Source organism: Eschrichtius robustus, chromosome 11 (genome assembly GCF_028021215.1).
Source record: "Eschrichtius robustus isolate mEscRob2 chromosome 11, mEscRob2.pri, whole genome shotgun sequence".
Taxonomy (NCBI): Eukaryota; Metazoa; Chordata; class Mammalia; order Artiodactyla; family Eschrichtiidae; genus Eschrichtius; species Eschrichtius robustus.
The window spans coordinates 38,589,188-38,614,211 of record NC_090834.1 but is presented as its reverse complement, the minus strand read 5'-3'; positions in this window follow the sequence as shown (position 1 = coordinate 38,614,211).

Sequence of the window (25,024 nt, the reverse complement as noted above, 5' to 3'; positions counted from 1 at the left end):
CGCTGATAAATTTCTTGTAGCTTCCATGTTAGATTCTGTCATGACTTCCTAAGCATCCTGCCTAAACAGTATTATTCATTTCCATGCTACAACTACAACATTAACAGCTGTCAAATTTGTATTTGCAACTCCAGTGCTCCTTCTAAGTTTCATTATTGCATCTCCAAATGCTCATTGGACATCTTTAGTGATTATCTCCACATAGGTAAAGCAACTCATTAATCTGTTTGCCTCCAAATAAATACCCCTTAAAATGTGATCAAATGGCATCATCAGTCATTTTGCTTTCTGAACAAGAAACCCTGATGATAGCCAAATGTTCACTATGGTCAGCCACCAAATCCAAGAAAACATTAAATCCAGTTAAGGATAAATCCTCAATATCTGTCAGATTTACTATCTCTTTATAAATTCATTGTTACTATCACAATTCCTATTCTCATCTTCTATTTTCTGAACTATTTAAATAAGCTTTTAGTTGATTTCCCTTTCACCAATGTCTCTTAACTTTAGTTCATTCACATTTCCACAAAATTTATCTTTGTGAAATATACATTTACTTACTGCATGATTTTGCTGTTTCTCCTTTGTCTACAGCTCAACTTTTAGCTCCTAAGAAAAGTATTTAAGAACATATATGATCAGCTTCCAAGTTTATGCTGACATTTCCTGTTTTGACTCCTTCACTTTAGCCATTCTACGATTATGCCCTAATTATATGTGACCCTTCGTTCACTATTCAACTTAGAATGTATAGTTTCTCATGGAAAGCATAATAAACTCTTTGTACCTTGGACCTATCTTGGATGCCATCATTTTATTCGAAATCAACCTTATCTTCTTCATAATTTGTCATGCCAATCACAGCTCTTGTTTATATATTAACTTATAACACTTAAAGTATTGTGGTTATGAATATTCTTGTGTTTGTTTGTTTTACTTTGAACTCTGCAAAGGATAAGTAAAGTTTTTCATTTTATCTTCCCAGTTTGGGCATTATTGCAAACAATTAAGAGGCACTCAGTATGCATTTGTTGAATGAGTTAAATAAATGGTAATATTAATACTTTACTATCACCCCATCTTAACATATTATTTAACCATTATTAAAATTTATCATCTGATTAGTCTATGTTATGTCAGCAACTGTGCTGAATTTTAGCATATATTATCTCATTGCATCTTCCACAACAGCAGTACCAGGTCATATTTTTACATTCATTTTACATATTAGAAAAGGGGGATTGAGTATTTTATCCAAGATGATACAGCCTTTCTGACAGCAAATCCCATGCTCTTAGTCTCAATATCATACACTCCCCTCCAAAATACTAAATCCCATTTTGCTTCCAAAAATTAATTTTCCATATCACTAACTTATTTAGCATTTTCTATAGACCTTGAACATGTCACTTAGGTTTTCTGAGCCACAGTTACATATTATTTTACAATGATTTTGAGAACCAAATGGGGTAATGCAAACTGCAACTTTTCATTGCAATTTTTGTTATTATAACTCAGCACTTTTTTAAAAAAACGTTTTTATATCAGACAAATTGAGCATAAATTCTGTGACCTAGGATCTTAACTTCTTTGTGTTTATTCTCCTTATCTATAAATGAGCATAATGATAAATATCAATTAGCTCATCAAGTTGTTGTGAGGAATCATTCAGTCATTAAATGTGTAACACACAATGATGAGAATTTAGTAAATAGTTAAAATATCTTAGCTTCTATGTTTAATATTATTGCTATAATGTTACAAATATAATTTTTTATTATTTACTTTTGCCAACATAATCTTAGAATTACTATCAGGCTAAATCATTCTTTAAATGAAGCACAAGATTGAAATTTTACATTGGGAGTCCATTGAAGATTTTTTTAACATAATATGATCAGATCTGTACCTCTATAGAATCCCTCTGGCATAAGGATAGATATGTAGATCAATGGAACAGACTTGAGATCCAGAAATAAGTTATAAAATTGTTTTTGGACAAGGGTGACAAATCAATTCAATGAGGAAAAAAAAAATAGCCTATTCAATAAATAGTGTTGGGACAAATAGTATCTACAAGTAAAAGAATGATTTGGATTTCTATCTTGCACCATATATAAAAATTAACACAAAGTGGATTATAGGCCTAAATGTAAGAGCAAAAACTGGTAGAAGAAAAAATAGGGGTAAATCTTCATGACATTGGATAAACTAAGGATTGTAAGATTTATGACACTAAAAGCATGGCAACAAAATATAAAAGCGACAAAGTGGACTTCATCAAAATTAAATGTCTCTGTTATGAAGAATACCATTGACTGAAAAGACAACCAGAAGAAAGAAAGAAAATATTTGCAAATAATATATCTGATAAGGAACTTATATCTACAATATATAAAGAACTCTGACAATTCAATAGTATACAAAGAGCCCAATTAAAAAATGGGCAAATGATACAAGTAGATATTTCTCCAAAGAAAATATATGAATGGCCAATAAATTCATGAAAATATTCTCAACTCCAGTACTGATTAGAATAATGCAAATCAAAACCACAATGAGACACCCCAACACATCCACTAGTATGGCTACAATTAAAGACAATAATTGGTGTTTGTGGCGACATGGACAATTTGGGACATTCATGCAATTGCTAATAGGGGCATAAAATGGTATAGACATTTGAGAAAACATTCCTTAAAATATTAAACATAAATTTGACATATATAAAACCTCAGAAATCTACTGCTAGGTATATACTCATGAGAAATAATACCAAATGTCTATGCAAACACTTGTACACAAATGTTCATAGCAAGATTATTCACAGTAGCAAAAAGATGAAACAAACCAAATGTCCCTCAGCTGATGACTGGGTAAAGAGAATATGGTATAGTTATTGATATAGTCATAAAAATCATGAATGCTAAACATGGATATCTTGAAAATATGCTAAGCAAAAGAAGCCACTCGTAATATACCATATATTTTATGATTCCATGTATATGAAAGGCCCAGAATAGGCACATCCATCAAGACGTAAAGTAGATTAGTTTTAACTTTTGTCACAGTGGATGGAGAAAGAATATTAATAAGCCTGATAAAGGAAATAGGACTTCTGTTGGAGTGATAGCAATTTTCAAAAATTATAATGTGAACATTACACAACTTGGAATGTACTAAAAATTTTTTACTATACATTTTAAAATTAATTATAAGGTGTTGTTTGAATTTTATCTCAGTAAATCTGTTTTAAAAACATTCATCAGATGTTTAATATTTTACATAAAATACTAGCAGTTTGTGGTTTCTTAAAAGTGTTACTTCCAATGCTGATATTAAATCTTTATATTAATATCTATATAATTAAATTGCCAACATTAGTCTAAGACTGTATCAGAAATGTTTTCATGGTATTGTTGGGAGAAAGGGTGGCAAAGAAGAAAGTTTCCAGTGGTACTACATCTTAATGTATTCAAAAACCAGCCAGTAATATGGCAGATCAAATCACTGAAAAAAAAACTGAGCAAAGTATTTTTCATTGCTACTCAATAATGCACAGGTATCCCTTCCATGTAAACTCTTAAGAGTTTTACACATTCTTTTTTCAGTGACCAACACAACTAGTCAGCACTATACAAAAATTTACATTGTTCACATACAGGCAGTCCCCTACATATGATGGTTTGACTTATAAATTTTTGACTTTACAGTGATGTGAAAGCAATACACATTCATAACACCATTATACATTGAGGAAGATCTGTATATTAAAGGACATCAAAAGGCACACATGAAAAGGTGACATTTAGCATATGAAAGTTATTTATCATTAAAAAAAGAAAATACATATCAAGATTCATAAATGTAAAGGCTAGGACTACCCTATGTCTTTTGCAATTTAGTAATCTAAACATTGAGAACAAGTGTTTAAAAAATTTATAGCAATTTGACATTGCTGTGGCATCCTGAGTATAAAATATAGTATAAAATATAGTATAAAAGTTAGGTCTTGTTGAAATAATACAGTGAGGAGCATCTGTCAGCTGCTAATTAGCCAATCATAGTAGGACAATTCTGCAATGTTTAATATTTTAAAGTTAAGTTATCAACTGTAGTCTCTTTGTGTGTAAAAACTCTTTGGAGTTTAGGTTTTTTGTAGAAATATTTACTAATGGTGCAGCAGCCTGTATACAAATCAATACACTGCTTTTTTCATGGAGAAAATTTTGCTCACTGATCCTGCGTCCTCCTGAGAAAAAACAAAACAAAACAAAACAAAAACACAAAGCAACAAAACACTGTTTAGTAACACAGTAAAACTTGTGAACTATTTACAGCTAACACACTGCGATTTTTCCTTTATTATGTGAAAGCTAATCATACATACTTGTACATGGAGTGTCACTGTAGTTATTTAGGAGGTAATTTATGCTGAGAATTTTGAACTGCAAAATGTTATGCAATTGTGTTTACACAAAGTAAGTAACCAGACTGTTCTTAATGTTTTAATGACATGAGCTAGACATCCATATTTGCTGCATTGCCTGTATTTTGTATTTTTCGATAATTCTAATACCTCCATGAGAGTAAGGGACACATGTTTTTTAATGAGAGATAAGATCCAAAGACAAAAACAAAGGTTAGAAAAGTAGAATTTCTCTAGATTGTTACTATGTGCCTCATAATTTTTAACAATCATTATCAAAGAAGGTGATGATCTATGAAAGTTATCAATGAAAACTTTACAAATTTGATAAAATGTTTAAAATTTTATTTTCCATTAATAATGAAATTTATAAAATTTTGAATTTAAATTTTCTACGTATTAAAAGAAAACATACAAAAATGTATGGACCCAAGATCCATTTTTTTTCATTGAAAGGCATACATTTAAATATAAATTATGAAAGAAGTAGTTGGAATTGGCTACTGACAAACGATTATTTTTTTAAAAATATAGCACTATTTTCTTCATTGTGAATAGATTATATTAAATCTCTTCTTCCAATCTCATCAACATACATGTGTGAGAATATTTCCTCATTGAATGTTATTGAAACAAAACATAGAAACAATTTAGATATCCATTATCCCTTGTGAATACCGTTATCATCAATCTAAGATTAGATAAATTAATGAGCAAGAAACAAGCTCATTGTTACATTAAACTACTTTAAATATTGACATAGTGTTTGTTCAAAGCATGTCTATCCACTTAATATGGGGAATCATTGTCTCAGTGATAATTTCTGTTTAATTATAATTGCAGAATGACAAAATGTTTCAAGTATAATAGTGACTCCCAGCATTAACTGTCTATGTGTGCTTGTGCTCTATCAATGAACAGCATTTACAGTTTTCTGTGACATTGTTCTGATTATATCTATTGAAATGTAATTTCTTGTATGTAGGATCTTATAATTTAAAAACTTCTGCTTGCGATCTGTAACTTTTTTGCTTTGCAACTCACTTTTTTAAGCAAATAATTTTGTTACATTCAAAATAAAACAGATTAGAAAAATGTTTTTAAAATTGGTTGAACACAACAGATGTTTAAACAGTGCCTAAAAGGGCACCTCCTCTTCCCCTCCTGTTGCCAAAGCCTTTCTCAGAAGAAAAAAAAGCAATGATGTGCCTACCAGAAACCCACGCTGGCCTCTGATAAAGAAGCCTCCTGGGAACTGGGACTGTTGACTTCCCAACCAAAAAGTTCTCAGACCACTTCCCGGTCCTCTGCTAACCTCCTCCCTAGGTCTGACCTCACAAGGGCAAATCACACCCTGATTTGTGCATCCCTTACGCTTGCTGAAAGTGATTAAATGGCAGGTGTTTCAGAGACGGTTAAGAAAGCTCAAATTTGTAGTCTAGGGTGTCCATGTATGTGTGAAAGAGGTACAATATACAACCCAAGTTGGTAAAGGAATTAGGACAGGACACTGGCCTGGAGTTAGGGGGAAGAGATGTATTTTTCTAGAAAGCCATGTTCCTAAGGACCATCTCGCCACTCAGGCCAATTGAAAAATATATTTGTCAAGATAGAAGTTTAGAACTTGTTTTATTTAACGATTCAATAACTTAATTGTAACTTTTATAACTTATAACTTTTAAATATTTAGATATATGGAACGTGAGTCTTTATGTATACTCCTGCCCTAGTCTCAGGAAATGGTCAGGGTAGATCTGACAATCACAACTTATGATCAATGTTAATTTATTCATTCAGCAAATGTTGATTTAATCCCTACCATGTGTCAGGCACTGCTTCAGGAGTTGAGAATATAGCAATAAAACAAAACAAAAGTTGTACATTTCATAAACATTTTTCTGAGGAAAAGTTGGCTATATTTAATAAAGTTGAACATGCTCATATTAAATGCAACAGCCATTCTATTCCTGGGTATATGTTTTAAATAATCTCTTACATATTTACACGATGATACATAAAAATGTGTTTGTATCAAAAAATAGAAATAACATAAAAGTATGTCAACAATGAACTTAATAAGATGTAAAACATTTATAAATGCAATACTATACAGCACTAATAAACAAAAAATCTAGGTATACATATATAACAAGTGTTGGTGAGGGTGTCAAGGAAAGGAAATCCTTTTGTCAATAGGTATATACTTGGTTTAGCCACTGTAGAAAGCAATATGGATATTCCTCAAAACATTTTAAAAACAAAACTACCATTTAATCCAGCAGTCCCACTTCTGAGTATATATTTAAAGGGAATAAAATCAGTACATTGAAGAGATACATGCGCCCCCATGTTCATTACAGCATTATTCACAATAGTCAAGACATGGAAGCCACCTTAGTGTCAATGGATGAATGAAGAAAATGTTTTTATATATAATTTATATATAATATATATAATATAATATATATAGTAGGTTTTATTATATATATAATTATAATTATATGCTTATGTATTACACTTTTTATATATACATAAAATGGGATATTATTTAGCCAGAAAAAAAAGAAATCCTGCCTTTGTGACACCATGGACAAACCAAGAGGACATTATGCTAAGTGAGATAAGCCACACACAGAAAGGCAAATACTGTATGGTATCACTTATATGTAGAATATAGAAAAGTCAAGCTCAGTGAAGCAGAGTAGAATGTTGTTTGCCAGGGGCTGCGAGTGGGGGAAGTGGAGAGATATTAGTCAAATAATATAAACTTTCAAGTATAAGATGAATAAATTATGGAAATATAATGTACAGCATGGTGACTGTAGTTAATAATAATGTATGGTATACTTGAATGTTGCTGAGAGTAGACTTTAAGAGTTCTCATCACGGGAAAAATAAGGTGACTGTGAGATGATGGATGTGATAATTAGCTTGACTGCAGCAGTCATTTCACAATGTATATGCATATCAAATCATCACATTGTACACCTTAAATATACACAATTTTTGTTAATTATACTTCAATAAAGCTGGAGAAAAAGATCAGTATAAATAAAATGAATGGCAAGTAATTTCAAAAATATATACATTACAATATTTAGATGACATTTAGAAACATGCATAATTCTTAGGATATATATAAATTGAATTAAAGTACTCATAAATCCATGAAAACAATAAAACTCTGTTCTAGATAATGTTTACTCTGGCAGAGGGTTAGTCTTGAGGTTTGGTAGGGAAAGACTACACAAGAGCACCCAAACGTTTTGGTTATATGTTAATTCTTAATTTAGTTATTAGTATTATGGATGCTCATTGTCATTCTTTACTTCTATTTGTAAGTCTTAAAATATTTTAAAATAAATTAGAAAAAAGTAAAGACTATCAAGAAGACTTATATTGGCTTCAATTGCCCGAGGTTATATATTTCCTCCAGCAGAGCATTTGAAGAAATGATTATAATGGTTGGATTTATGGCAGCTATAAGTTTTTTTTTTTCCTATAGTGGAATAACAATGGTGGTATAGTTCTGTACTGGTGATAAGAAGGTCATGTTTGTGGGCTTGGATGTGTGTGGATGAAAAGAAGTTGAGTATATTAAAGGCAAATTCTCCTAGGAAACAAGATGAATTATTTGGGAGATTTAGAAGTCATTACGAATGATAATAGAATTAAATTCACTAGTTGTTTTGTCTCTATGTCTCAGTTTCTCTTTACTTCGTTTCCATCCTTCTTTACCTTTTCTTTATTCTGTTTTAGAAAGATGAAGCAATAATAATTTGGAATAAAAATAATACCAATTTGTAAGCAGCATCTGGAGGAGAAAAGTATGTAAAGTAGTTTTGAGGACAAAGCCAAGTTTCCACGAAGATAAATAAAGTCATTTAGTTAAAAAAAAGAAAAAAAAACAGAGGGTGCTAGATTACCTGTTTAGAATAGAATAGAGTGATAATAAGCATTGGAAAATTCTAGATGGGCAGAAAGCAATGGGGGATCAGTCAGGGGACTGTCACAAAGATATCAGGCTGTTAGAATTTTGAAAATGTAGGTAGACACTTTTGCACAATATACATAATAGGGACTTGAAAACATATTGCCTTATTCATAACATTTTTTGTGTTATAAAATCTTTATACCCTACATAAAGGATGGAAGTTTGTCTTGATCTCTCATAACCTCTATAGTTAATGCTACAGCATCTTCCAGTAAATAAAATGTTCAATAATACTTATTACAGAAATACATTACTGTGGAATATTTTAGTAAATATATTTGAAAGACTATTCTTTATGCTTTTATGTAAAGTGTATAAATGATAGTAATAAATTATAGTTTCAAAAGATTTCACCGGTTTATGACTCTATTCTAAATTTTACTAATGTGAACTATACTAATTCAAAATAGAATAAAATTAAATAAAATTAAATAAAAATAAAATAACAACTTGAGATCTTTCCAAGGATATAAGTCAAAATACAGAACATCAGTATCTCCCATTTAAAAAAAAAGGTTGTTATTTAATGATTCATTAATTCACTCATCCAATTATTTCTATGATAAATATTTGTTAAGTGTCTACTCTGTGTATGGTAATAACTGAAGTAGATTTCCAAATAGATTTAAATTGTATAACAAAAAGAGGGGAAATTAATTAAAATCAGATGAACAAATCCCTTAGTCTTTAACTCAGTAAGATTTATTTGATACAAAGATAAAATTTTTGTTTAAATTCCTTTTATTTCTCTAACATCCTTCCACAAAAGGCCATTGTACTTCTGATGTACAAAATTAATTTTAAGCATTGTCTTCTAACACATTTTAACAAATCAGAGTTTAGGGAGTAAATTTATGACATTATGAACATGTCTCTGTCTTCACTGTAGTCCTCATCCAAAGGCTAAACCAGTACCCTTGATCCACTTCTATTTATTCCCAAAATATTAATCTAATTTTACTTTCTCATGAGAGTTGTTCACATAAAATTCTTATTTTACTACTTCAGAATAATCTGGCATCTTTATTCCTTACTCATCATACATCACAGAGTTTGTTTTCTGGCATGCATCTTGTTCTCTTTGGGCTGCAGTGAATTTATTTTAAAATTACATTTAAGATTCATTGAGGTCAGATGCTTTTGGCAGAAAGGTTTCCTTCCTCTGGTTTACAGAACTCACAAAATGGCTTTTAACATAATTTTTCTTTATGCTCTTTCAACAAAAACTGTCACACATTTTACTACAACTTTATATTCTTCATGGAAATTTTTAAATTGTTTTGAACTCAAACTTAGATTTATCAAGGGTTATGACTAAATTGGCATGAATATTCATATCTACATGTGTGGCCAAATAGCCCAGAGATTGCTTCATAAGACATTATTTTCCTGATTATGAGGAATATGTATGCATGAGTGTGTATATTCATACACATAATACACATATATACATATATACAAGCATATATATGTGTATATACATAGATATATATTTCTCTATAAAATTAAACCTCCACATCCATTCTACGTTATTTTGTCTAAAGCACTTAAGTCTTGATTATTTGCATTCAAAAGCACTTATTTGGATACCATTAGGCTGTGATATTAATATCAATCTACATTCCAGAGAAAAATACATACAAGAACTCTTTATGCAAATATTATACTTTATTTTATCTGCTGTACTAATGGGATATCATAATACCAAAAATATGAATAGAGTTTTAGAGGCCATTAAGACCACACTCTTATCTAATGCTTATATCATCCCAGCAACATTGTGCCCATGCTTCTGTGGTCATTTGTTTTCCATTTGAATCTACTTCTGATAAAGAATTCATTACTTTCCCAAAACAGAATATTATGTTTCAGGACAGATCTAGTATTATTAAAAATGCTCATGAACTTTTCATACCCATCCATTGGTTCTGATACAGAAAGAACAATCTGATATTTTCTTTCTGTGTGACAGCTGTGTGAATTCCTGAAGCCAGTGGTCTTATAATCCTCTGTGTCATTCTAAGCCACATACCCTCATTTTAAGCCATTCTCAAGCTCAACTCAGTTTATTTTCACCATGGCCTTTTAGATTCTTTTACGCTACGTGTGTTTACACAAAAGACAGCTGTATCACATGTCAATCACTTTCTTGGAATGGAATATAAATACAAAACATATAATAGTATTAGTGCTCCATTTGTCCATTTTAGTTTCAATAAGCCCACTGTAATCTGATGTTTCTTTCACTTATACCATTTTATTAATCTCATCTCTTTTCCTGTAAGATTATAAACACCTTTGATGGCAAACGCCCTGTGTCATTTATGTTTGTATTTTCAGAGTGTCAAGAGTTATGCTTTGCATATCAGAGATAACCCACGAATGCCTGTTTAAGTAACATTTATAAGTGTACTTGAATCTTTGTAAAAATTAAGATGATACCACATTACTAACTTTTGAGTTACTGGTCATAACCTATAAAAATTATTGAATATTTTTAATTGAAAAACTATAACATAAAAATAACATTTTATACTTTATCTCTGTTATAATTGATTTGCAAGAGAAAACTTGTGGTTAGTCTTAACTTGAGATATTAAATCATATGAATTACCATAAACTATTACTCTATTCTCATTAAAAAATGAGGATGCATTTACAACCTCGATTAACAGATAATATGTTTATGGTTTGCCTGATTAAAAATGTGGTAGCTCAAGTGGCTTATTTCCCCAGTGGAAAACATAAAGTCTTGTTTTTGGATTTACTTTAAAGAGACTTGTGGGACATTGGCTTTCATTTATTCATATGCCAACATTATAATTTTTGTAACATTTAATTACTACCTCTATTAACATTTTATTAACAGTTTTTAAAAATTGAAATTAAGTCAACTATTCTTTTAAAAGTTAGGTTCATTCTAAGCTATAGTGTCTTTGAAATCATGAGTTTTCTATGCCAGTTATATTTACTATAATCTGCATTTAAATGGATATAGCAACATTACAAATTTAAAAATGCTCATCTGTATCACTTAAAAATAATCTTACACATCACCATTCATATACATATGTAAGATATTGTATGGAGAGATTATTTTTCTTGTCCTACAATTGTCAATTGTAGCCTAAACCTGAAAAAAAAAATGAGATCTTAAACATCTTTTATAGAGATACAATAAAAACTACAATATGTTGGTTGCAGGCACCTCCCTTAATGCTCATTCAAAGTTGATTGTACACAGTCTGATAATCCCAAACATTACTCAAACAAAAGCCTTTAAAGTAATCTTGAGCTATGGTCCCAAATGTGAGTACTCTGCCTCTCTCTTTCCCACTTTGTCTATATCAGGCTAAAGACAAAATAGGGTGGCATCAAGAATACTACTTGTATTTGTTTTTCTATTTTTGAAAGTCTCTAGGTCCATCCACATCTCTACAAACGACCCAATTTCGTTCCTTTTTATGACTGAGTAATATTCCATTGTATATATGTACCACATCTTCTTTATCCATTCATCTGTCGATGGGCATTTAGGTTGCTTCCATGACCTGGCTATTGTAAGTAGTGCTGCAATGACCTTTGGGGTGCATGTGTCTTTTTGAATTATTTTCTCTGAGTATATGCCCAGTAGTGGGATTGCTGGTTCACATGGTAGTCCTATTTTTAGTTTTTTAAGGAACCCCCATACTGTTCTCCATAGTGGCTGCACCAATTTACATTCTCACCAACAGTGCAGTAGGGTTCCCTTTTCTCCACACCCACTCCAGCATTTATTGTTTGTAGATTTTGGGATGATGCCCATTCTGACCGGTGTGAGGTGATATCTCATTGTAGTTTTGATTTACATTTCTCTAATAATTAGTGATGTTGAGCATTTTTTCATGTGTTTGTTGGCCATCTGTATGTCTTCTTTGGAGAAATGTCTATTTAGGCCTTCTGCCCATTTTTTTTATTGGGTTGTTTGTTTTTTTGATATTGAGCCACATGAGCTGTTTGTATATCTTGGAGATTAATCCTTTGTCAGTTGCTTCATTTGTAAATATTTTCTGCCATTCTGAGGGTTGTCTTTTCCTCTTGTTATGGTTTCCCTAGCTGTGCAAAAGCTTTTAAATTTAACTAGATCCTGTTTTTTAATTTTTGTTTTTATTCTCATTACTCTAGGAGGTGGGTCAAAAAAGATATTGCTGCGATTTATGTCAAAGAGTGTTCTGCCTATGTTTTTCTCTAAAAATTTTATAGTGTCTGGCCTTACATTTGGGTCTTTATTCCATTTTGAGTTTAGTTTTGTGTATGGTGTTAGGGAGTGTTCTAATTTCATTCTTTTACATGTAGCTGTCTGGTTTTCTCAGCACCACTTATTGAAGAGACTGTCTTTGCTCCATTCTATAGTCTGGCCTCCACTGACTAGAGCATCTAGTCTAACATTTACTATAAGTGATGAGAATGGGCATCCTAACCTAATTCCTCATCTGAACAGCAAAAATTCAGCCTTTCACAGTTCAGTGTGGTAGTAGCCACTATAGCATATTATATTAATTGGGTTTTGGATGTTAAACCAACCTTATGTTTCTTCTCAAATCAGAAATCTGGAAGCCATACTGGAAATCTTGAAATCCTATCCATTGCCCTAAGCTCTAACATTCTGTTTATTCCATGTCAATAACATATTTTCTCATGTCTACTACTTTCACCTTAGTCTTAATTTATTTCATGTCTTTTCTTACTTGGATTACTGCAAGAGTCTCTTAATGTATTTGTCTTTACAGTTCCTTTTTTTGCTTCCCTCCAGTATATTAGCCACAGTATATTCATATAGTCATTTTAGATCCTAAACATAATCATGTTACTCTCACGCTTAAAATACTCCAGTGACTTTTTTTTGGTATAAAGTATTAACTCCTTAGAAAGTCTTTAATTAATTTTTCTATAAATTTGACTCTCTAGTTACCATGATTTTGTGAAGAATCCACATTTGTTTGAAATATTGATGAGTTAAAATGCTCTATCTACCACTACAACAATTAAAGTAGGGTTATTTTCTTTCTTCAACACCTGGTCACTAGTACCCAGTTACGAGAACTAGACTCTATTAAATAACCAGTCACACCTGTGGCTTTAAATTTACAGCAAGGAGCAGGGGGTTAAATAATTGTTTAAATCCCCTGAGAAATAGGCAGCACTGTCTGTCAATGGTAGTGTGTTCTATATGTCCTACAGCACTGACAGTACACTAAATAGAATTTTTCTACTTAAAATGAATAGGTTATTCTTCCTTCATTTTGGCCTTAAATAGCAGTTTTAGTTTCTGTTTTCCAAGTTTGATTCTTCAGTTTCCCCTAGATTCTGTGAGCGTTTGCTATTGCTCTAATAATGAGAAACTTCTCTAATAATTATACTGCACAGTTCCATTCCTGCAATCCTGAATATGGGCAAATACATGGACTCGATTTAATACCTGGCTGCTTCAGCTGTCTTTCATATTGTCTTTACATACTCCTTCCTACTTCATCCCTAAACCTTAGTTACAAAGAGATACTTTTTATTTATCATTCATCTTATTTTCTTCTCATACCTCCATGTCTTCACACATTCACTGAATATATGAATATTTATATCCCACTTTTTGCCCTGGTAATTTCTACTGATCAATAACACTTATCTCATGTAATTATCTCTTTCATTCACCATCCACTTGCTGAGACTTTAACACTTGCCAACATCTATATTATTTGCTCTTGACACAAAAGTTAAAAAAAACAACAAACAAACATAAACCCCCAAAACATATTTTCTGTTTCATGGAATTTTGTAATCTGAATGTGAAAAAAATGATTAAAAGAGCATTCAGATTTACATAGAACTATTGATATTATGGGTCCTGCATAAAAGAAAAAAAAATGACTAAGGTGGGATGAAAGGACACAAGTAAGAAATCTCTTCAAGGAGAGCCTTTTGGGAACTGTTTGCAGACCCAGGTTCTAACTACAAAGCCTGGGTTAGGTCTCCTACTCTGATCTTTCTTATCATCATCCTGAATATATCCTTATCATAGAACTTAAAAATATAAGCATATGTGTTCGTTTTTTATCTATTTATTCTCCAACTGTTTATTACTGGGAGTAAGAACTAAGTATTATTTAACTTTGTTTCTTCAAACAATAAAAAATTAATTATGAACTACTATGGTACAATTCTCTGTAAGAAAAATGTGCTACATCAAACTAAAAAAAAAAACAACATACAGATTCAGTGCAATCACTATCAAAATTCCAATTTTATTTTTCACATAAATAGAACAAATAATCCTAAAATTTGTATGGATCCACAAAGACACTGCATAGCCAAAGCAATCTTGAGAAAGAAGAACAAAGCTGAAGGTATTAAGCTCCCTGATCTCAAACTCTATAACAAAGCTATAATAATTTTAAAAGACACACAGAACAATGGAGCATAAAAGACAACCCAGAAATAAACCCACACATCTATGGTCAATAAATTTATGACAAAAGAGCCAAGATTATACAACAAGGAAAGGATAGTCTCTTTAATAAATGGTTTTGGGAAAATTGGACAGCCACCTGGAAAAGCATGAAACTGGACCACGACGTTATATCACCCAAAAATATTAACTTAAAATGAATTAAAGACTTGAATCTGAGCTCTGATATCATAAAGGTCCTAGGAGAAAACATGGGAGCAAATCTCCTTGATATTGATCTTAGTGATGATTTTTTGGACCTGACAACAAGAGCAAAAATAAACAAGTGGGACCACATCAAACTAGAAAGTTTCTGCATAGCAAAGAAAACCATTAACAAAATGAAAAGGCAACCTACAGACTAGGAGAAAATATTTTCAAATCACATATCTGATAAGGGATTGGGTTAATGTAGGCAGAAGATATGAATTTCCCAAAGAAGTCATACAGATGACTTACGGTTACATGAAAAGATGTTCTACATCATTAATCATCAGGAAAATGAGTCAAAACTGCAATGAGTATTAACTCACATTTGTTAACATTTCTACTATCAAAAAGGCAAAAATTACAAGTGTTGGTGAGGGTGTGAAAAAAAGGGAACCCTTGTGTGATAGGAATGTAAACTGGTGCAGCCACAATAGAAAACAATATGGAGGTTTCTCAAAGAATCAAAAGTTCAGCTGCCATGTGATCCAACAATCCTACTTCTGGGTATTTTTCCTAAGAAAACTAAAACACAAACTTGAAAAGATATATGCATCCCCATGTTCATTGCAACATTATTTGTAATAGCAAAAATATGGAAATAAACTAAGTTTTCACCTATGGATGAATGGATACAGAAACTGTGAGATATATACATATATATATATACGTATATGTATACCTATGTATACATGTACATATATATATGCATATATATATATATATACACATATATACATACATACACACATACATATATAATTCAACCATAAAAAGATGAATCGGGACATTTGCAACAGTATGGATGAACCTTGAGGGAATTTTACTAAGTGAAATAAGCCAGACACAGTAAGACACATACTTTATGATCTCACTTATATGTGGAATCTAAAAATGTCTGTCTCATAGAAACAGAGTAGAAGGTGATTGCCAGGCGCTAAGAGTGGGGGAAATGGGGAGATGTTGGTCAAAGAGTACTAACTTTTAGTTATAAGATGAATAAGTTCTGGGGAATCAATTGTACAGCACGGTGACTATAATTAATAATATTTTATACTTGAAAGATGCTGAGAGTAGATCTTAAGTGTACTGAAAAATGGTAACTATCTAAGGTGACAGATGTGTTAATTAACTGTATTATGATAATGATTTCATAATGTATCAAATCATCACATTGTACATCTAAAATATATACCATTTTATCTGTCAATTACATCTTAATAAAGCTGGGAAAAAATAATGAAAACTTTCAGTAGTATTTGAGTTATTACAATGTACCAGGTGCTTTACTAAGTGCTTTAGGAATACAAGTTCATTGAATCCCCACAAACCTATATGAAATGGGATATGATAACAATTTTACGGGGAGAAAACTGAGGTGCAGTGACTTATGTAGCTATTAAGTAAAACATTCAGTCTTTGAAACTAAGCAGTCTGTTTCTATAACCCACTTTCTGATCCTCTAAACTATACTCTCTCTCAAATGAACATATGTCATCATTATTCTTCATCCGTTTAAAAAAATCTTACATATTTCAATAAGTTACTTCTTTATTTCCTCTTCTTATTGGTCATCTTTCTAATATAAATCAGAAATTTTTGAAGAGTGAACTTAATGAGAATGATATAGAATTTAGCCAAATTTGCTAAGGATATACTCAAGACATGACAATGCCATTTTGATAAACAATTTAGGGCAGAAGATGTGTAAGGTAATGGGTCTTTGAAGAAAAAGATGATTTGGTGTCATGATACCAGAGGTAACATGGTTTTAAAATAAGCAAAAATCAGCAGCCCTGACAACTAAATAATGCAGTGTTTTTTTTTCTATGAACACATATGATAAAGATATACGTAGATAAAAATATATTTGCTTTTTATTGAGGCATTACTAAACTAAGTAAATATGAATGTCTGATGCATCAATGCAAAAGGAGAGACAAATGCAGATAGGAGATTGTTTTATTGAGAACTAATAAATGCTTATATATAATGGGCATAATGTATAGTTACAAATACAGCAGTTTCACTGATAATGTTTTTTAAATTCAGGAAACATGACTCTGTGTGTGTGTGTGTGTGTGTGTGTGTGTGTGTGTGCTTATATTCATGAATTATGCCCTATCCTTTATATATTTCAATGTAGTTAAGTATACCCTTTATTCGTTCCAATATAAACACTTTTTGCCACAAAGAAAAAAAAAATGATACTGAAAGTTCATCATAAAATATTCCTTATGTGTTGAGCAGTAGTGATTTATACAATATCTGCATTTAAGTAAAAAACTCAGTGAATTAAATACATATTTCATGTTTGGTTTAAAAATGTTCTCTTTCACTCCTACCTATCTTAATGGGCAAAACTCAGGAAGACCAAATTGTTTTAGATTGCTGAAATGTTTTATGAACTCAATTTGATTGCAGTCATGTTCAATAGTTTGCTTGTTTGTCTGTTTGTTTGTTTGTTTCTTGAAAGAGATGAAAGGAGAGGTGCTGTCCCTTTTTTCAGAATATAGTGTCTTTTTATTGTTAATACCAAGCTTTTCAAACATCATTACCTCTCTTCTTAGAAGAGGAGAACGTCTACAACTTCTGATCAGAATTGTTAGACATTTACATAATCTTCTGAAGGCTTAAATAAGACTGAGATTCAAAGAAACAAACAACATATATTCCGCTGAAAGCTCAGTAGGTTTCAAAGTTGTAATAAACACATAATTCTGTATATTAAAAGTTTTTCTACAGAATTTAATACTTTTTCCTTCCCTATCACATGCACATGAAATGTATATGGGAGGGCCTCATCCGGTGCCTGGAGCATAGTAGGTATTAACTGACTATTCCTTAAATCTGAATCTGAAAATCTAAAAATATATATTTTAATATTAATGAAGATATCACACTATTTGTATCTGTACTCTCTTCCCTGGGCCACACATGGGCTAAGAACCTGGTAAGAACCTTGTCACTTGGGGTTTAATTTAGCCCAGAGACCATTTTTGTTTATCCATAGGTTTTTTAAGTTCAATTTATTTAAACTAAAATGAAACAAAAACAAAAACCGTTCACAGAAATACAGAGGCTAATCATTCAAGGAAGGAAACAAAATGTACTATGCACATTCCACGGACTTTACTTAATGATACATCTGTATTTTAATTTTTCAAACTTCCAAATGTGTATTTTCTGATGTTAAACTATTTTGTACATGTCACTGTCAATGGTGAGTTCTTCTCTACTAGACTCCATGTTTTATAAAATATTTACTCAAGACTGTTTTGGACTCAGGACAAATTTCTAAATCTCTCTACTTTAATATTTTATTCAATCACAAAAATATACTAGAGTAAAAATGAAGATTTAAAAAATTAAATTGCCTAATTAGTACGTATCTCTAGGATATTTTCCTAAAAAAAACGATGCTATACTTCAGGGGTCCCCAACCTTACCGGTCCCGCGACCTGTTAGCGAGCAAAGCTTCATCTGCTGCGCTCCCTCACTCCCCATCGCTTGCATTACCACCTGAACCATCCCTCCACCTCCCCAGTCCGTGGAAAAATTGTCTTCCATGAAACCAGTCCCTGGTGCCAAAAAGGTTGGGGACTGCTACTATACTTTGTAAAAATATATATACATACATATGTATTTATTTATATATATACACAAATTCTTATAGACCAGTACAACTGCAAGCATTCTATAAATCATCCAATTCATTTTCTTTCTGTATTTATTCCTTGAAATGTCAAGATATCTGATGAAATACCTTCTTTGTTAAGAGAATATGTTTTGATCATTGTCCGTACACCTAGGTATTAAAAACAAAATAACAAAATATGATCTAATCTTATCTTAAATAGATATATAGGAGCCTATAAAGCCTAGCAATAAGAAGTCAGTATATCAGAATGAAAAAAAAAAAAAAAGACTTGTTTCTAATCAAGGCACTTCCTTTAAGTGAGTGAACCAGGTCAGAAATCTTAATCGAATTGAAATTCAGACCCTGGAGTAAAGTTCCAGGATTCAAAGACATACTAGTTACAGGCCTAGGCTTTAGCGTCAGATAGTCCTGATTCTTTCCTGTATTAAATCCTCCCATGGTACTTTCTTGTATTAAATTTTTTGTCTGAATGTTCAATTAATAACTGTCTCTCCATTGGACTATAAGTACTGCTAGCACACTGATCATTTCTGTTTTGCTCATATGACAACTAGGGACCAAGCCAGTACTAAGGATGTCATAGGCACACAATATATATTTGTTGAACAGTTGTAGTTAAAAAAAATTATTTTGAATGTGGATTGTTGAATAACCAGATCATATTAACATCACAGAATCTGTGATATACAAAAGGCAGAAACCTGTTTTGTATAACCTTTTTGTAACATAATAAAAAACACTGAGGTGTTTCAGTAGTGAAGATGGGAATAAAGAGTTCATATTTTTTAAGGATTTTAGGTTTTTCCATTTTCCTTTGACTGAAAAATTCTGTGTTTCAGCCCATTCTACTTAACAATCACCCTTTAAGACATCATATTTCCAACTGACAGAGAATCTAAAACTAACTTCTCTGCCACATTGGTGTAATTGGCTTTTTAGCAAATTTTACAATGTGAAAGATGGCATTTCTTGCTGTGAAGATTTATGCACATGCATATATCCAGAATTTTCACATTTTATCATGTTTCCGTGTTTGAGGACATGTATACTCTTCACTTTCTAACTTTTTAAAATGTGTATAAGTTTATTTCAAACTTTACTGAACTATGGTGCCTGGAATGTGAAGATAGCCTTGTTAGCAGACACCCTGATATTTTTAGTTGTACAGTTCTCCTTTCTATCTAATTTTGGAGCATTTTCTTCAAGGACTTTAGTGAGTTGGACATTTCCATTTTATGAGACATGATGGATTTTTTTTTTTTTTGTCTTATATTTGAGTCTGACTGAAAGAAGGACTGAAAAAATCAATATTTTAGAACATTCAATTAAGAAAAAGCTTATTGTTTTGTTTATTCTTTAGTAGATTTTATTACCTTCTGTCTCATGATTAAACATGTTCGTTTACTGCAGTTATCTCCCTATGGTCAGGCAGGCAGCTCAGGCTTGCTCAATATTTCTTTTGTCCACTGACTCACTCATGTCCCAGGTCCCCATTGAAGAAATATCAAAAATGTCCAAAGTACCAAATGAGTTTGTGGTTAACATGAAATCTCAGAACTTAGTTTATTCTGTTGGAAAAGGTTAATTTCTCCTTTCATTGGTATTTAAAAATAGAGCTATGAGTTATAAAAAGGAAAAACAATAATGACAACTAACTCAATGAATTTAAGGCAAGAAAATATATAATGCTAAATTAAACTCCATAAAAATCCAACGGCAAACAACTAATTATTGTCATACTGCTATTATTATTATTACATATTTGTATACTACTTACTCCCAAACAGAAATTGACAGTTAAAAAATTAATATAAAAATATCCATGTACATTTTTTTGTCAAATTTATTTTTTCCTCTTTACAAATATTACAATTATTTGTGCTCACAGGCTCTGTATGGTTTGTAAACCATATCCAACTAATTCTGTCAGCATAATATCCAAATATAAATTTTTAAAAATTTGTTATTTATTTTTCTATTTTTCAGTTATTAGGGGAATACATTCTTGAATTAAAATATTTATAGTAAAACTAAAGTTGAAGTTATTTTGTTTCCTGCAGTGTCCATGTGTTAAATTCAAAAGTTTTGATAGTGGAACTTTTGATTTTTAAGTAGAGAAAAGATAACTTAAAAAATTGTGTTTCTTTCTTTTTTGTGCAATACCTAGAGATGGTCAGGCATTTTAAAGATTAATAGTTAACTAATAGTAAGTGAATTCTCAAACATAAATCTTGAGGAAATCTTTTATGTATAATAATTTACATTTTACATATTTACAGATCACAGAATTATTTTGCAAACATTTTTGCTTTTGAAATTAATAGAATCCTGTCTAGTAGAAAAGGCAGTTTTTGATTCCCCATTACAGGGATGGAGAAATGAGGATTTAAAAGAGATGATTCAGCAAATCACAAACAAAACGTAAATGCACATCACATGGCTCCAAAAACAATGACATTCCTATTGCAATCTCCTATATTTGATGTGATGCTTCTAATTATTATGTACCTCCAAGAATAAATGTAAGTTCAAAGGAAAGAGTTTAAAATGTCCTAGAGTTATGAGGTGGCATTTACAATGTTATTATCTTTTTTCAAGGTTGTTTTTCACAAAACAACAGGTTTTCAGTATGATTTAGAAATTTGTAGGAGTCTTCCAAAGGTTGACATTTAATTCAGCACATCAAGAACTATTTGGTGTCTAATATATGACAGCACTTTGCTAGGCACTGAGAGGAAGATATTTTTTAATCAATGAATTAGTTTCTTGCATTTAAGGAAATTGCCAACTTAGAGAGAAAATCTAACCTTAATTTAAAAGTACTTAAATAACATTTGCAAGCTTGACATAACTAGTCATACATATTAAAATTTGTTTTAATATCTGTGTACACATGAAGGCATGGTATCAATTCTGATGGAGGAGGAGAGCCCAACCATTTTCTAGGCTGAAAAAAGACATAGTGAATGTTGCATTTTCTGAAGTGTGATCCAGCAGTACGAATACAATGGATCATGTGTATACAAGTAGAGCTCACATGTCTTAGTTTATATTCCCCTCAAAAAGGAAAGCCTCTAACAAGAGACTGCATAAATCCCCTAGTTCATTTTGTGAAGAGATTCCATGGAGCATAAGTGAAGTCTGGAGAGAGAAAGACAAGGAAGAAGGAAAAATGATGCAAGTTTATATTCCCAAATTTGATCACCACAATGGGTCACTGAGGCCAGATTCCACCAAAATCTTACGAAGTAATATGCATAATTTGTTTTAGTACTTCCTATCTGAGCAACAGAAGGTGGGAACATACATTCACCTTTTTCATCATTGTGTGATCACTGAGCCATGACACATTTGCCATGCTTCTAAGATGCACTTGGATGAGTGCCATGAAGTTAGTTCTTAGTGACATCCCACACAATGACTCAGAGAAGCACTAGTGTGGAACATGAGACAAGTGCCTTAACTGATGAGAAATTTTGTCAGGTTGTGCCTTTTAAAAGCTGTCTGTGGCTCAATGTCTGGTGTGAAAAGTGATCCAGTAGAATGTGCGGTGGAGCTTAAGACAATTCTAATAAAACACATGATTGGAAAGCATGTTAGAGAGATATCTTAATAATCCCACTTTTGATGGTAAGGGTCAGAACTATAATTCATTCAACAAAAATTTCCCTCAACATCTACTACATGCCAAGACATTCACTGGAAGTTGCGTCACAAAGAACAATCAGAAACAGCAACTCAATCAAAAAATGGGCAGAAGATTTAAATGGACTTTTCTCCAAAGAATACATACAGATGGCCAAGAGGCACATGAAAAGATCTTCAACATCACTAATCATCAGAGAAATGCAAATCAAAACTACAATGAGGTTTCACCTCACATCGGTCAGAATGGCTGTCATCAAAAAATCTACAAACAATAAATGCTGGAGAGGGTGTGGAGAAAAGGGAACCCTCCTACACTGTTGGTGGGAATGTAAATTGGTACAGTCCCTATGGAGAACAGTATGGAGGTTCCTTAAAATAACTACCATATGATCCAGCAATCCCACTCTTGGGCATATATCTGGAGAAAACCATAATTCAAAAAGATACATGTACCCTGGTGTTTATTGCATCACTACTTACAATGGTTGGGACATGGAAGCATCCTAAATGTCCATCGACAGAGGAATGGATAAAGAAGATGTGGTATATATATATACAATGGAATATTACTCAGCCATAAAGAAGAAGGAAATAATGTCATTTGCACTGACCTGGATGGATCTAGAGATTATCATACTGGGTGAAGTAGGTCACAAAGAGAAAGACAAATATCATATGATACCACTTATATGTGGAATCTAAAAAAATGGTACAAAGGAACCTATTTACAAAACAGAAATAGAGTCACAGATGTAGAAAACAAACTTATGGTTACCAAGGGGGAAAGGAATAAATTGGGAGATTGGGATTGACATATACATACTACTATATATAAAATAAGTAACTAATAAGAACCTACTGTATAGCACAGGGAACTCTACTCAATATTCTGTAATGAGCTATATGGGAACAGAATCTAAAAAAGAGTGGGTATATGTGTATGTATAACTGATTCACTTTGTTGTACAGCAGCAACTAACACATTATAAATCAACTATATTCCAATAAAAATTAATAAATAATATCAAAAGAAAAGAAAGTACCCAATTTCAAAGAGCTCAAAGACAATTAGAGATACACAAATTTCAAAAAAGAGTCTTTAGTAAATTTTAAGATGATTTGATTGAAATGTAAATGCCTGAACAAATTTGAAAAATATTTTATAGATAGACACATTAGGACTTGGTGACTAAATGCAAATAAAATATGAGAAAAAGGGGACAAAACATGTCTTCAAGTTGAGAAGAAAAAATTTTTGAGAGAAAAATTAAAAGTTGGATTTCATAATGATGCCGTCTTTGGGCACCCATCCTTAGTTTAAAACTATTTCTCTCCCTAAGTCAATATTCAGTTTCCCAAACTAAATAATTAGATGAAAGTTAGTGATGAGTATCCTCTGAAAGACTGCTGAGGTCAAAGAAAAGACAACCTTGAAGATATAAGTTATAACTGAAAGTAACCACCTCGTGCCAATTAAAAATTTTCTAAAGAGGACTCAAAAAGCTCATGCTGGTACAGAAGGTCTGTTACTTGTTCTTGAGATCACAGAAAATAGAGAACCTGCAAGTAATTTTCTTTATCAATTTCTGGCCTCACATTTTACTATAGTACTTAGAAACAACCCTTTTGTTCAATGTTCACTCTCTTCCTTTCCCCAAAAAAGCAATAATATTAATCCTATGAAACTGATATTTGATAATTACTATCATTTTAGCTGAACATGAATTTACTGAAATAAAATGTGCTGATATACATACACATTAAGACTTAAGAATGTCTATACTGATTGGACTCAACTATTGGTTATGAATAATTTAGAGATAGGGACTATAGATAAGTAAATTCCACTCAATCCCTTTAAATCTGGAACTTTTCAGGGTAGTTTTAGCTTTACTGGATCCTCCCCTTTTTCTTTACCTCTTGATGAAATTCCCAGAGCTCACTACTTGGATCTCTTGCCTTTATTATTTATTTCCATTCTCTTTGTGATATTGTCAACTTCAAATGCCAGCTGAATGCCAAAAACTTCCAAATTTATATTTGCAGCACTAACCTGATTTTTTTCAACTACTCCCCCAATGTGCTCCACCTGTAGAATTCCCAATCACAGTTGATTACAACTCCCTCCTTACAGTTCCTAGACCAAAATCCTTGGCATCCTCCTGACTTCTCATCTTCAATTCACATCTCTTCTTCAATCAATTAAGACTTTCTCCTAGCCCTACCTTCAAAATAAATTACAAATTATGTAATTTCTTAAGTATCTCCAGCAATACCAGCCATCCAAGCACCATAATCTTTCCCTTGGGATATTGCAAAAGACAATTTAGCTTTCCATCATCCACTTTTACATTCCTACAGTATATACCCAACACATTTGTCAGAGGGATCCTTCTAAAATCTCTATCAGTGACTACCATTTCTCTCCTCAGAAATCTCCAATGGCTTCCCATGTTCCTGAGAGTAAAAACAAACAAAAAATTAAAATGGCCTGCAAAGCTCTGAATAACTTGTTTTTTCTTAGTGCTCTGATCTTATGTTCTTCAACATTCCCTTTGACTAACCTGTCCTTTCTATTGTTTTTGAAACATATCAGGCATA